This window comes from Ambystoma mexicanum, chromosome 1q (assembly GCF_040938575.1).
Source record: "Ambystoma mexicanum isolate Mex_15411 chromosome 1q, UKY_AmexF1_1, whole genome shotgun sequence".
NCBI lineage: Eukaryota > Metazoa > Chordata > Amphibia > Caudata > Ambystomatidae > Ambystoma > Ambystoma mexicanum.
This window is the reverse complement of record NC_090922.1, coordinates 526,322,390-526,336,484: the sequence shown is the minus strand read 5'-3', so window position 1 is coordinate 526,336,484 and position 14,095 is coordinate 526,322,390. Positions and strand designations below refer to the sequence as shown.

Here is a 14,095-nt window from a genome sequence, read left to right as displayed (position 1 = left end):
GATAGACAAAGACGGGAACAGTTGTATCAAGAGGAACAACTGGAAAAGCAGGAAATGGCAGAGGAGCAAATTAAGTATGACAACATACAGAGGGCAATCGAAGAAAGAGAAAAGAGAGAAAGAGAGAGGAGAGGAGGAGCAGAAATTACGGGAAAAATGAAAAGACAAAGAGATGAAGAGATACGAAGGGCAAATGAAAGAAGAGATATGAAAAGAAAGGAGGAAGACAGGATAAGGGAGGAAGCAAGGAAGCGGAGAGAGTTTGATGATAAAATAGAACGAAAGCGGAGACAGAGAGCATGCGATCTTGAACATGTGGAAAAGGTATTAATGGATTAATGGATTCTAATCCAGTAGTGCCATGGGAGGATATAGAATAATTCATCCCAGCACATGAGCCTATACCAGGTCTGTCTAGAGAAAATCTAGAGGATGAGTTTGACTCTAGAAGCATTGGGAGCGCTATCGATAAAGTCTATCATGATATGAAGACTAAGAAAGTACTGCAGGGAAAGGGTAAAAATGACAGACTTGAGAGTACACAGTGTACGACAAAGAGGGATTCTCATGTAGTTTTGAACCTAAAGAGCTGTCTTTAGATAAACTGAATCTGAATAGAGACGAAGAGGAGAGAAGCCACACAAGTTGGGGACAGGAGATGTCAGACAAGGATAGAGAAACCTTCTGTGAACAGAAGGAAGGCAATGCATGTGGCCCTGAAGGGTATTATTCGATGGACAAGGAAGTTAGATGGTCAGACCTAGACATACCCAAATCTCAGGGGTCAGAATCCCTGACGCGGCTAGATCAACCTAAAGGGCAATCCCATGGTGAGAGGGGGGACTCGCCACCGTATGTGAGCAGGTTAAGATCGCTGCCAGGAAGAAGGTGGTGCAGAGCCATTGTCCCTGCTATGAACAGACAGATGATGGGGGATGAGTGTGAGTTTGGGGTTTCACAATTATTCCTTGTTCGAGAAAGGAGGAGCCAGGCCCCAATATATACCTTGGCCACAGATGGATAAGGATCATTTAAGGTGTAAACTCCCGAGTTTAACTTCTGGCACTATGAAATGGATGAGAGAAAAATTGGGCGGAACCCTCTTTTTTGTGAAGGGGGCCTGACTCCTGAGGGTGGGTATACTAGAAAAAGAGGAAATGGAGTCAAAAGGCTACCCTGACCCAAGACGGGAAAGGAGGTCACAACATTTGCAGCGAAGCTAGGTAATGGCTAGCTTATTAAGACAAACACCATTAAAGACGGCGAGAGTATCAAGAAAAAACAAGTTTATTTAACACTAACACGATAAACATATTTTCAGAAAACGAGACATATTTTCAAAAAGGGTGCTATTGCATTCAGGATGTGCAACCGTGAGCACATAAATATCTGCTATTTCGTGGGTTAGTAGGCAGAGTGAAAACTTAGTACATGTATTGCTTGGAATCACAATACGATCGTTTTTTCTTGATACTCTCGCCGTCTTTAATGGTGTTTGTCTTAATAAGCTAGCCATTACCTAGCTTCGCTGCAAATGTTGTGACCTCCTTTTCCGTCTTGGGTCAGGGTAGCCTTTTGACTATGAAATGGATACAAGAGTTAGAGAAAATGACAGGAGGAAACACGTTAGCTATAGGGGACATTAAAGGTCTCCTAATTGCTATTCTTGGGAAAGAGCTGATGACGTTTGGTCAAGAGCAGGATATTCGAGTATTACCATGCTGAACACTGCTCATGATGGAGCACCATTCAATAATTGTAGGGCGGCAGTATGAAAAGCGCTTAGAGTACTGCATCTGGACACTTCAGATATGGGAGCTATAATGGCAAAAAAGATGCAGGAAGGGGATGATCCTCTTGTTCATATTCAGAATTTCCAAGAGCAATGGGCTTTGGAGACACAAGAGGGTTGGGTGGAATCAATACCTGTATTTTACCATATATTCTGCCCAGGGCTGCCAGAATCAGTACAAATGCAGCTCATAAAATCAGTGGGCATGGAAGCAAAGCCATGGTCAGAAACACAGCTGACCATTGTAGACTACTGCAAGAGAAGAATCAAAAGGAAGACGATGCTAGGAATGGTGAAGAAGCAAAGTTAGTGCAGAAAATGTTGTCAAAGTATGCCTTTGAAGGGGCAATGTTGACCAGCGGGGAAGGATCAGGTTCACAGCAAGCAATAGGCAGGCCAATAATAATAACCAAAGGCAATTCCATCAAAGTAATAATGGATTCATACCACGAGGAAGGGCATGCTTTCGAGGCAAAGGCTGTCAGAATAATCACGAACATTTCCAGAGTAATTAAGGTCGGTTTCAAAACACAGAGAATTATAGTAAAGGCATGCAGGAGGTGCAATATGTTGGACCTGTAGTATGTCAGGGCACTATGCGCACACATGTAGAAGTCAAGGATTCGTGCAAAATGGGCAATTCTCAAGAGGGGGGACTACAAACTCGCCTGCATATTCGTAACAGAATGCTCAAAATCAGACAGTGCAGTAAACACAAGCGCCGAGAATGCAGCAAGATTTACAAACACAGCAGGTAACAATGAATCCGCCTCAAGGGCAGTCACAGCATTCACCCAAGCAAATACAGCAAGGTACAAGCATGGGACAGTTAATGACTCCTAGAATAGGGGGTGGCACTGTCAAAGTAAGGAATCCTTTCACAGGTACAGGTATGAGAATATATCCACAGTAGGACAGCTCACTGGGAGACTTGATGTGTTTGATACTATCAGTGACGCTCAATATTTAAGAGGAACCGAAGGTTGACATCAATATAGAAGGCAAATCTTTTTTTGTTGCTTAGTAGACATGGGTGCAACACGCTCATGTATACGAGAGGGGACATTTACAATAATTGGAAATACCATGAATACTCAAGGTTTCACAGGAGTTAGTAGAGTTCCTTTTACTGAAGAATTACCAGAGTCTATAGGGAAGTGTAACATGTCTGTACCATTATTATATTCAGGGCAAACACCTGTCAATATATTAGGTTGAGATGACCAGGTTGAACATGACGAATTCAATCACTGATGAAGGCATAGTGTGTTCAACACCAGGAATTCATTATATAAACGTGAGTGAATTTATTATGGCATTTTCAGGACAAGTGGCCATACGAGGAGTACCGTTAGAACCAGAAGTTTTTCACTATGGGGTACGCATTTTGTTAACATGGCTGCCAGGTTTAGAGGGTAGAACTATCAGAATACCTGATGAGTTTTTATTTAGACCAAAGATAACTATGGATGAAGAGGACAGACACATCTTTCCGTTAGAATTACAAGTAGCCATAGTGCTAGGAGAAATGGCTTTGCTTGATGGAAATTATTGTGAAGGCAGACAATGGAGCAGAGTGATTGCCAGTGGGGATTGACTGACCTCACTGATGAGGATATGTTTAGAGTCCATCCGTCAGATGATGAAGTGATATTTGAGATGAGTATTACTTATTGGGTACGAGCAATTAAATGTGAGGTAGCTCAGAAAATGATGTTACCACAGAAGCGCACTGAATATTTTGATGAAGTCATGGCAAAAGTGCCAGTTTCACTATAGACATTTGCAATATTGTCAAGAAGAAATACTGTATATAGGTCAGCTAATTTCGCATGAAGGAAAAAAGATTACTCCTGAGAGGGCTGAGGCTATTTTAAAAACAGCAAAGCCACACACGATAAAGCACATGCAGCAGTTTTTTGGGACTATGTAATTATGTGAGAGCATGGGTCTTTGATTACAGTTCATACATAAGGCCCTTGTTGCAAGCTCTGAAAAAAGCACAAGCAACTCATGAAAAAATTGTCTGGAATGAAAAATGGAAGAAGGGTTTGATGAGTTGAAAAAGGCAATTTGCACAGCTCCAGTTTTAGGGATTCCCAATTCTTTTTATTTTTGCACACAAATGGCACTGTTATGACAGCTGTACTTACGCAGAGAACCAGGTTGGGGTACAAGTCCCTTGCATATTACGGTGGGATTTTAGACCTAGTAATGAGGGGTCATTTTCCTTGTGAACAGTCTTTGACAGCCGCTGCATTCACCATTGAGAAGGCAGCCAGCATGGTAATGGGTTGTTCCATGATGTTATTTGTTGAACATGCATTGTTTGCCATTTTAGAAAAGCCTAAAGGCACGTTGACATCTAAAAGGGCTTCTGCTTATGAGGTAGCTACATAGAATTCAGCGATTAAGATAGTTTGATGCAGAATAGTGAATCCTGCCATGTTTGAAGTAGAACCACTGGCAGAGGACGAGCAGGCACATGATTGCTCGAACTATGAGGAATTCTATGATGAACTCTCGAGGGTGAAGGAAAATGCGTTGGCAGCTAGGGAGATTCTCAATATTGACTGTTCTTCTAGAATCGATCAAAATGATGGACAAATATATACAGGTGCCGCTGTTGTGAAGCACATGGCCAATGGAGAGTTTGAAGTGTTGATAAGTGCACAACTACCATCTCACTTTTCGGCACAGGCTGCAGAATTAGTGGCGCTGATTGTTGCGCTTGAGAATCACGCAGACCAGGAAGTAAAAGTGCATAGTGACTCCGCCTAGGTGAAGTCAACAGTGCATGCAGTGCTAGCATGTTGGAAAAGGAGTGGTTACCTCCGAACGGACGGCACCCCAGTGCAGCACACAGCATTATTGGATAGACTCATTAAAGCACTACAACTCTCAGTAGCCATCGCAGTTGTTAAGTGCGCAGCACACATTAAAAGTGCAGACTTTATCTCACGAGGAAATCAAGCAGCAGACGAGGAAGTGAAACGTGTTGCATGTTCAGAAAACATTATGACATTTGATACACCTGACGTGAATGAAACCATGGTGGTAATGATGAGTGTATCTGATTGTTATAGTAATTTGTCTAAGACACAACTAGTAGAGATTCAAGGGGAAGCACCTCAGGATGAGAAAGACCTGTGGACATGAAGGGGATGTTCTTTGAACTCTTCTGAAGCATTGTGGCAATAAGACGGCACTGGTAAACTGGTGATGCCTGTAGCCTTATTAAGGGTGGTGTTAGAACAGTTACACTACCCTGCGCATGTCTCTAGAGAGAGCCTTGCTGCAACTATTGCAGAGGATGTGTTAATTCCAAATTTGGTAGAACATGTTGCATTTTATATAGTAAACTGCATCGTATGTCAAAAGGTTACCGCTGGGCGCACATTGCGCACAGTTAGGGGAGTCATTCTGAGACCTAATGGTCTCTTTCAGCATTTGCACATCGACTATGTCAACATGCTCCAAGTATGCAATGGATACAGATATATGATTGTAGTGGTATGTCCTTTTTCAAGGTGGCTTGAAGCTGGTCCATGTACACACCCAGAATCCACCAGTGCAACAAAATGTTTAGTACGAGAAGTGTTTCCTAGATGGGGAATATGTGAAGTATTAAGATCAGATAATGGCCCTCATTTTGTTAATTAAGTATTTGAACTTGTTGCTTAGTATAAAGCACAAGTTTGCATTGGTTTATCAACCACAAGCGAATGGTGTCTGTGAGAGACACAACAGCCTGCTTAAAGAAAGATTATCTAAATTGAAGCTGACCTTGTAGGAAGGATGGTTGCATTGCCTACCACTGACATTGTATGTGTTGAGAAATCAACCAGATTCCGACCACCATCTTACCCCCCATGAAATAGTGACAGGGAGGCGAATGAGGACACCTCTCACACCTCCATCTAGAACTAGCAGTAATGCCGAGACGACAGCAGGATTGTTAGGAATGGAGTTACGTGATTACTTAACATGCTTGACTTCAAGTATCTCTGTCATTTCAGATCAGCTCAAGCGAAAGGGGTCTGGGGCACAGAACACAGAGGCAACATTACAACAACCGGAGTTGAAGAATTACGTCTTCCCAAACTTTTTCCCGCTGATCAGATCCTGATCCGCAAATTCACTAGGAGATGGCATGAACCACGTTTTAACGGGCCATCCATCATTGAAGACGTGACACTGTCTGCAGTCAAGGTGCAAGGCAGATGCGCTTAGATATTTCTTGGAGATGTAAAAATCTACTCTGGAGAACCCCCTTCATCCCCACCCCCATCAGAAGCAGAAATCCGGGAAGAACCTCAGCACATGCAGACTAGATCCTTGACGAGGAAGAAGGACGCAGAGGATGTCGAATAAACAGATAAAAAAGTATATTGGACTGTGGCTTGTTTTCGGGACACTCTTTTCAGCTACTAAAAAAATTGTTAAGGGACAATCTTTGTTCTTGAACCACAGGAGTTTGTTAACATTGGACTGAGACATATTTAAATCCTGATTGAGAAGGAAAGCATGCCAGATTTGGAGTTCCTTTTCAATGACTGGAAAAGAGAGCAGTTCCCCGATTGCTTTCTCACTGAATTTCTTTTTGGAGGTGCCCATGATGGTGTCCAATGACAACGTTTCACTGATCGTTCTTGCAGTTTTTCTGTTCATTCTGTGCGCATGCCCTGTACTTGTGGGGAGAACTACTAGTGTTCAAATGTTCCTGCAAAATCCTAAGTCTGGTCCAATTGAGAGGAGATTGCTCGCAGCTATAATAGAGCAAGTTCTTCAACTTCCTGAGTACAGTGGGGAAAACACACATGCCTCTATCGAATGATAATGCGCATAGACTAGTTGGCTTGGTATTCTACCATTTGATTGTGGGATTCTCACATCTTGTTGGAAGACAAACTGATGTTTGCACCTTTTTAAGAGACCCGAGGAATAATGAAGCATTTAATGAGAAGCTACGAGCCATAATAACACAAGTCAATCTATATTCTGAGAGAACAGTGAGAACTGAATGAGACTTTCAAAGAAGAGATCCAAAAGTCTGATTAAAGTACACTGTTTCTTGTTAGAGGAGAATCCACATTTTGTCTGGTTAAAGAATGATTACTTTGTCTTCATTGGGAACTTTGTTCATCATCAAGTAGCAGCCAGCTGATCAAGAAACGTGTGGAGCAGATTCAGCAGATTCAAGAGTACTGTATGATATTGCCAGATTAAAATTATGTTTTTTTCCTTCCTTAAAAAAGAGTAAGAATGGGCAGCGTCTATGGCAATAACATTATGGCAGACAACGAGAGATGTCCACGATGTGCAAGAAGCTATAGCTGCAAAAAATAAGCTTACTTATACGTAATTTACACATGCATTTTGTTTATAATGATACTGCTCTCACTTACACTACGCACTGCTTACTATGGGAATCCAAACGGAGAAAGAATTCCTGTGTATCTTCCAATACAAAAGGAGGGTACAGGTGTGGCAACTACAAGGCAGCCGAGACCTTATGTGATTGTCCCTACTCCAGTAATCCATGTAGGAGTACCTGGGTCCATGACAAATGTTATCAGGCATCTTTCCTTAGAAAAAGATGTTGTAGAGATTGTCCTTGAGCACCAGAAGCAGGCTTGAAAGGAAAGACAAAGAAAAAACATGGTTTAGAAGCAAGCCTAAACAGGTAGCACATGTGCAAACACCCAGCACACTGACAAATGTTCCTATGATTGGTCCAGTAAGAAGGAATTATGCTGACATATTTCATGAGATGATTATAGAATCTCATAAGAAAAGAATGAGGCCTAAGAGCGGTGCTAGGAAGGATGATCATGAGTTGAATGATTACCTGGACAGTACAGCACACTTGGGGAACAACATATGGTATCAGCATATGAAAGAAGTGGGAAGGAGTACCTCAAAGGAGGAATGCTTTGTTTATGCACTCCTGCCTTATAGCATGGGGAAGTCTAAGGTCTTCATAGCTATTGAAATAGACGTCCTGACTGCACACTGCATGTCACACCTAGCATTTTGTCACACAACAGGTCAGTTCATGGGTCAAACAGATTATCATAGATGAACAACTGAATGGCCAGATCCAGATGAAGATGACTATGTCCAAGATACAAAGACAAGACTAAGCACTCATACTAAGAATCACGTGATCAGATATGAAAAGCCTGGAGTGAAAGGAGCTGAAATCAGATAGGAGGTAAACAGAAGACTTTAGAGTACAGGAAAATCTGCAGAAGAAAAATCGAAGATGGAAGAAAAGAGGCCAGATGCAGATTTGAGGATCATTGTTATCACCAGATGGCTGGGAGGAAGGAGTGGTCATCTGCAGAACCTGGGTGGTCATTGGTTGTTATCAAACAGCCATTGACATGTGCAGAATGAATGCAAGCCACTATGGCCAAGACTTTCTATGCTACTAACATGGGTCGAAGATAGAGGAGGACACTTGCACATAGTGCCTTTGGACATTGCAATGCTGTGCTTCAGAAACAATGGCACTATGAAACAATGGCACAAGAAAAGTTGGAGAGAATCAGAACTGTGGTCGAATCTTTGATGTACCAGGAATAAAATCTGGAACAGCAGTGATAATGGATCACTACTGGGCTTGTGGATCCAGAGCATATATGAAGCTACCTAAAGACTGGGGAGGACGATGCTCACTAGTGAATGTTCATGTTCCAGCATCTTAAGCCTTGACAGGTTTTCCAAAAGCAGATGCTCACCTGAGGAAGAAGAGATCTGTAGAGCTGATAAATCAAATGAAGAGAGAGGACTATTTATCTGCCAAGTCAATAGAAGGTTTTGATGCCATCCCATATGAACACATATTGTTCAGCCAGACTTTGTCATTATTCACTTTGATCTTTATGCCAAGTATCCAGGTTAGAGCAAATACCAAAGGGCTGCAGATTGCCAGATGGGAATTGCTACAGACAATCAAAACTAACATAAAGGGATTCAATGCTATCAGGGAAGGGATGAGAGCCATGCGACTGATGACTCTTCAGAATAGGTATGTCCTGGGCATGATCACAGCTATGGATGGAGGTGTTTGTGCAAAAATCGGAGAATCATGTTGCACGTTCATACCTTCTCATGACAACGAAAACGGCACTTTGACAGAGGCCATAGAGATGCTGATGAAGTCTCAAGTCCAGATGACAGACGAAGTAGAAGACATTGCTGATGATAGCTGGTTCAGATTGCTCTTTTCTTGGGCTTCACAGTGGATGGCAGGCATATTCAAGTTCCTTGGAGCCCTGATTGTGATGGTATTGCTTGGATTCTGTGTGATCAAGATAATAATCTCACAATGCAAGAAGACAGCAAAGAAAGCCATAGGGATGAAAATGATGATCGATGTTGAATCAGGATCGAAAGCCAGAGATATGACAGATGGAGAAATCAGAGACTTTGTGAAGGTCAGTCTTCATGCACCTGAGGGAACGGAATTCCTATATCCAAAGAACCATAAGAAATATGTGGGAAAATGTATTTATTGCAGTCCAAGTGGACAGTGCATGCTCATGACTTGGAACAAGGATGATCATGTGAAATCAGCTGGATGCCTGAAAGGAGTCATAAAGATATGGGGGTCATTACGAGTTGGGCGGTAAGGGTTAATGGTCACCGGTAATGATGCCGGTGCCGGTAAACCCTAACCGCCCTATTCTGAGGTCCCTTAGCAGGTCCCAGCAGGAATGGCTGGTCTGACCAGCCATTCTCTGCGGGTCCTGTTAAGGGACCTTGGAGCTAATAACGGGCCTGCAATTTGTGGGCCCGTTATTAGCGCCTTCCCCATTCCCATTGAGCCCTATAGGGACTCAATGGAAATGGGGAATGGTTAACTGAATGGGGATTTACCAGGTCTGCATAGGTCAGAATGTCCCGGTAAGTCCCCATTCAGCCAGACCGGACCCGGACCCGGGTTTGGAGGCAGCCATGGCGCCATGGCTAACTCTAAACTCGTAATGACCCCCATGGATCCCAAAGTAGCATTTCTTCAGGAGAGGGTGTCTAGACATGAAGGGTGATGGGAAAGTAGTCGATGAATCGCCCAGAGGGGGCATGTAGAGAAGGAGATACATATCCCCACCTCAACCACCCCACCCATATTGCCTATTGTTGGGAAACAGAGTGTGAGATACGTGCAGTACCATTGAAACTATCGATACCAAGGAGAATACTGGAAGCAAGGTTCCCTTTGAGAAAGCGATACCTGCATACACAATAGTATGATGGCTATTTGAAGAAGAAGCAGGACCAATGAATGGAAGAGAAGAATGGTGAAGTCACATATGAAGGAAGACTGACGTACATAGAAGGGATACAGAGACAAGATAATGAAGATACTCTATAAGGCAGGCTTGTCCAACCTTTTTGAATGTGGGGCCGAAGCATTAACTTTTTGTCACCCAGTGGGCCGGCGAGCCAAAAGTCAACAACCTCACCCAAAGCAGTATATTAAAAAGCGATATTGTGTGACTTTTGACACAATAGCATCACAGGCAGTGATAGCCATGCAGTCCCAAGGATAGCTTTTGGTGTCATGGGCAGTGATCAAAGGTTTATTGCTTGTGATTTCTTTCAGTGTCTATGTGTTAATATTTTTCTCAAATAGTGGGAGCGACCGAGCGTAGCGAAGGAGCTACAAGGTTCTAGGGAGGGTTTGGGGTTGGTGTGGGTTTTTTTTTTCAAATATGGGGTTGAAATGGTGCATTTTACAGCAGAAAAGGTGACCAAAAAGCCATAAGTGTACAATCAGTTCTAAAGGGGAACATGAAAATTCCATGTCACCAACAGCAGAAAAGAACATTTTACAACACATGACATTTTAATGATCAATGTGTCCACAGTGTAAGACAGCACTGTCACTGATGTAACACATTGTCATGCTGGTTGTACCCAAAATATGCCTCTGTAGCAACATGTCTATGCTGGCTGTTCCCAATTTAGGCCAGCATTGTCCTGTACAAAGCATGATTGATGCTGCCTGAGCATGTGCAGTGTGCCCAATACATATGGCATCTTATCTCTGTAATACACATTACTTCTGTGGTGATGAAAGAAGCATAATTCAATTCAACAGATAAAATGTGGAAAAGCGATCACCCAAAGGTGAACCTAATTGAAGAAACGCAATGTGAGCACAATCTAAAAGTATGCAACCTAGCAGGCCTAGTGCACACTTTACCTTTTCTTTCACCAATAAATCGGGGGGGAGAGCGCGAACGCAGTCCCCCACTACCAGAAATAATGCAGTCGTGTATCCCGCATTTGGGAACATAGCAGGGGTCAGCAAATCCGATGTGCAATGGGTAAGCCTCACCCTGGGAGATCTGCTCTTGAGATCACATTCTCCCCTGCCAGCTAAGTATGAGTTGCATGCAAGAGGGCAGGGGTTGGGTCAGTTCTGGGAAGCCCCGCTAAGCGAGGGTGAGAAGGCAGGCCCTGACCCAGCCCCAACCCCCCAATCCCCGGAAGCTCTGAGCGTCTGCATAGCTGCCTGTCCCGTGTGTAGGGGGAAGCTCCAGCAGGCAGAGCCCAGCAGAAGAGCAGATTGTAGCGCAGTTCCTTTCTCCCATCAGGTGCTGCTCGGCCCGAGATTTGTATAAATAGCAGGATGGCTTGAGCAGGCCTGTTGCAGTCTGCCCACTGGCCTGTCAGCCCCACACGGGCCAATGGCCCTCCTGAGCGTAGCTGCTCAGCGCTGTCCCCATTCACACCATCATAATCATCCTGGACCTCGACGCTACACCACCCCTGAATCTCAGAGTTCTGCTCAATGACAATGCTGAAGCTTTGACATCTTTGCCGTAACCATATGCCGTGTTGTGTCAGCCGAGCCTGCACAGTGCCAAAGGCAAGTATTCCCTTGTCAGGGCCCAGAGGTCACTGAGTCTTCCAGTGCCATCCACTTGGCACGGCCTACTGTTCCCAGCATTTTCTACCCACAAATCAGCACCACTGCCAAACAGAACTGCATCATTGGGGCCCATCGCTGCTGCTCTCCGACTTGACCCCAGCCCAGCGCAAAGGCACCCATGCTTCTGGTCTGATGCTGAAAAGCCTGGCTCTGCTGAGATCCGAAAGACAAGAACTAAGATATTTTGGGAACATAGTACTATTGTTTTTTGTGTTGCAACTGTATCAGCTCACACCTCTCCTGAAGGGTATAGGCTGCCCTCAGACTGCGCTACCAAAAGAGTGAAAATAAGTTAAACCTGTTGGGCTTGCCTGTTTCACTTTTATGGTTGGGATCACTGCTGCATGGGTATTAAGCGCGTTATAAATAACCTATCATACCACTCGTATTTTCTCCAGAACTGCAGCAACTATTCGAAGTGTACTCCGATCCATTTTGTGAACAAACTCAATCCACTAACAAACGAAAACTTTGGTTCCCATTGATTTGGATTTGGATTTTGTTTCCTTTCTATACATTTCTGGAGAGCATTTTTTTAAAGGTTGTTCTTGAGTGTGTAGATTATTTGCTATTGCCCACTTTTGCTGAAGGGCAATTTCGACAAAACAATTTTTTGCCGCTTTTTTTACGCTTTTTTACCAAAAAAATATAGATGGTAATTTTAGGTAAGGTATATAGAAAGTGAGGGTGCAGGGGTTTTGCCACCGGTTTTTGTGGTAAAAAAAGCAATAAAATTGACCGAAATGAATGTGGCGAAATTGGCATTCGCCATAAAAAAGGCAGAGAAAGTTTATTGATACGATTATTTATGTGTCCACAGGTCAGTCACAGCATGGCTGGGATTTGTAAGGGGGCCATGGTGATTGAATCGGGTTTACTGGTGAAAGGATGGTGATCCAGCACAGAGCGGCTCCTTTTGTGCCAATGTTTCCAAGTCTCCCCCCAAAAATATTGTGGCTGATGATGCTGATAGCAGTCTAGTAGAGTGAGTGTGCGCTCAGAATTCTCATTCGTCTTGTTATTTTATGTGTCCCGAATAGAGCACAGAGTAGTTTTGCGCACAGGCACATTTAAAAAAAAAACAAAAAAAAAAAACTTTTTTTTTTTTTTACTCAAGCATTGTCCAACATACGGCCTGGCGGGCCACATAAAATGGCTTGGCGGGCCGCATTGTGGCCCGCGGGCCGTACGTTGGACAACCTTGCTATAAGGCATCAAGAAAGTAGCATTAAGAAAGTATCAAAGATAAGTGGCATCTTGGGCTCAAGGTGAAGAAACGTATGCTAAAGAAACAATGAAGATATCAAGTAATTTTATACGTGTACATATGCAAAGAAACGCAAGCAGATGAAGTATTCTTGAGGCTAGCTACGTAGTGAATATATTGCAGCATGCACCAATGTATACATATATAGTAGTGAGTAAAGGATGCATGCTTCGACTACATATTATAGCAGTGCTGGACAATCGAGGAAGGCCTTTCTAGAGTGTCACAGTTATTAATGATATGATATGATATGATATGATATGGCATTTGTAACGTGCCTATACACAAGTGTTTCATGAAATTAGATTAACAAGAGTGCAACTCAGAAAGGCGAGGCTTGATGAGCCCCAACAAGCCAAGGTCATATCAGCCTGGTATGAAGAGACATTGGATACAAATCGTGTGAAAGAGCAAAACTCCTGTTCAGAAGGCATGGACAAAAACAGGGAAGACGTCAGAGGTCTATCAAAAATTAGTATTTTAAATACACTAGAGCTCAATTTTGTGGTCTTCAGTCACGTGGAAGGATGAAGTTGGACAAACATGACAACCACACCTTCACTTGGAGGAAGAGCATGCCTTCACTCCCTTGAATTCCCCAGAACAAAGAACATTTCCAAGGCAAAGTTCAAAGCCTTAATTGACAGCGGACCACTGAGGTGATTATAGACTATATGCAAATTGGTGGGAAGCTATGGTTATAACCAGCTCACCAGCACCTGTAAACTCAGCCTGAGTGCTGCTAACGTAGTACTGATGAATGTAAGAGTGCCAACCAATTGTAGGGGGCCGCGTGATTAAGGGTCCGATACTTTGTGTAACCAATGGGAGGTCGTGTATTTAGTGATGTTCATAGTGACTTGTTTTTGGGGAGGGCTTAGTTTCCCCTCCTGATGTTAAGGAGCCTATTACTTTCTTAGACTAGTATGGAACGTATACTTAGATGCTCCCTCCAGTCCTAACACTTTCTTCAATAGGTTTTTGTAGTTTGCCATGTAGGATGATGTTAGTAAATACATAGGTTGACGTCATCAATTATGAGTTTTTACTATAAAGAAGATGTTTTTTCTGAAACAAATTGAGAAAC

The 14,095-nt window shown here is 43.2% G+C and overlaps 1 non-coding gene across 1 annotated transcript; it reads right to left on the bottom strand.

The window, feature by feature from the left end:
* Positions 1-11,031: 11,031 nt before the first annotated feature.
* On the bottom strand, positions 11,032-11,193 carry LOC138565534 (U1 spliceosomal RNA). Its single transcript, XR_011301378.1, has one exon. It is a non-coding gene; the product is annotated as a U1 spliceosomal RNA (small nuclear RNA).
* Positions 11,194-14,095: the final 2,902 nt, after the last annotated feature.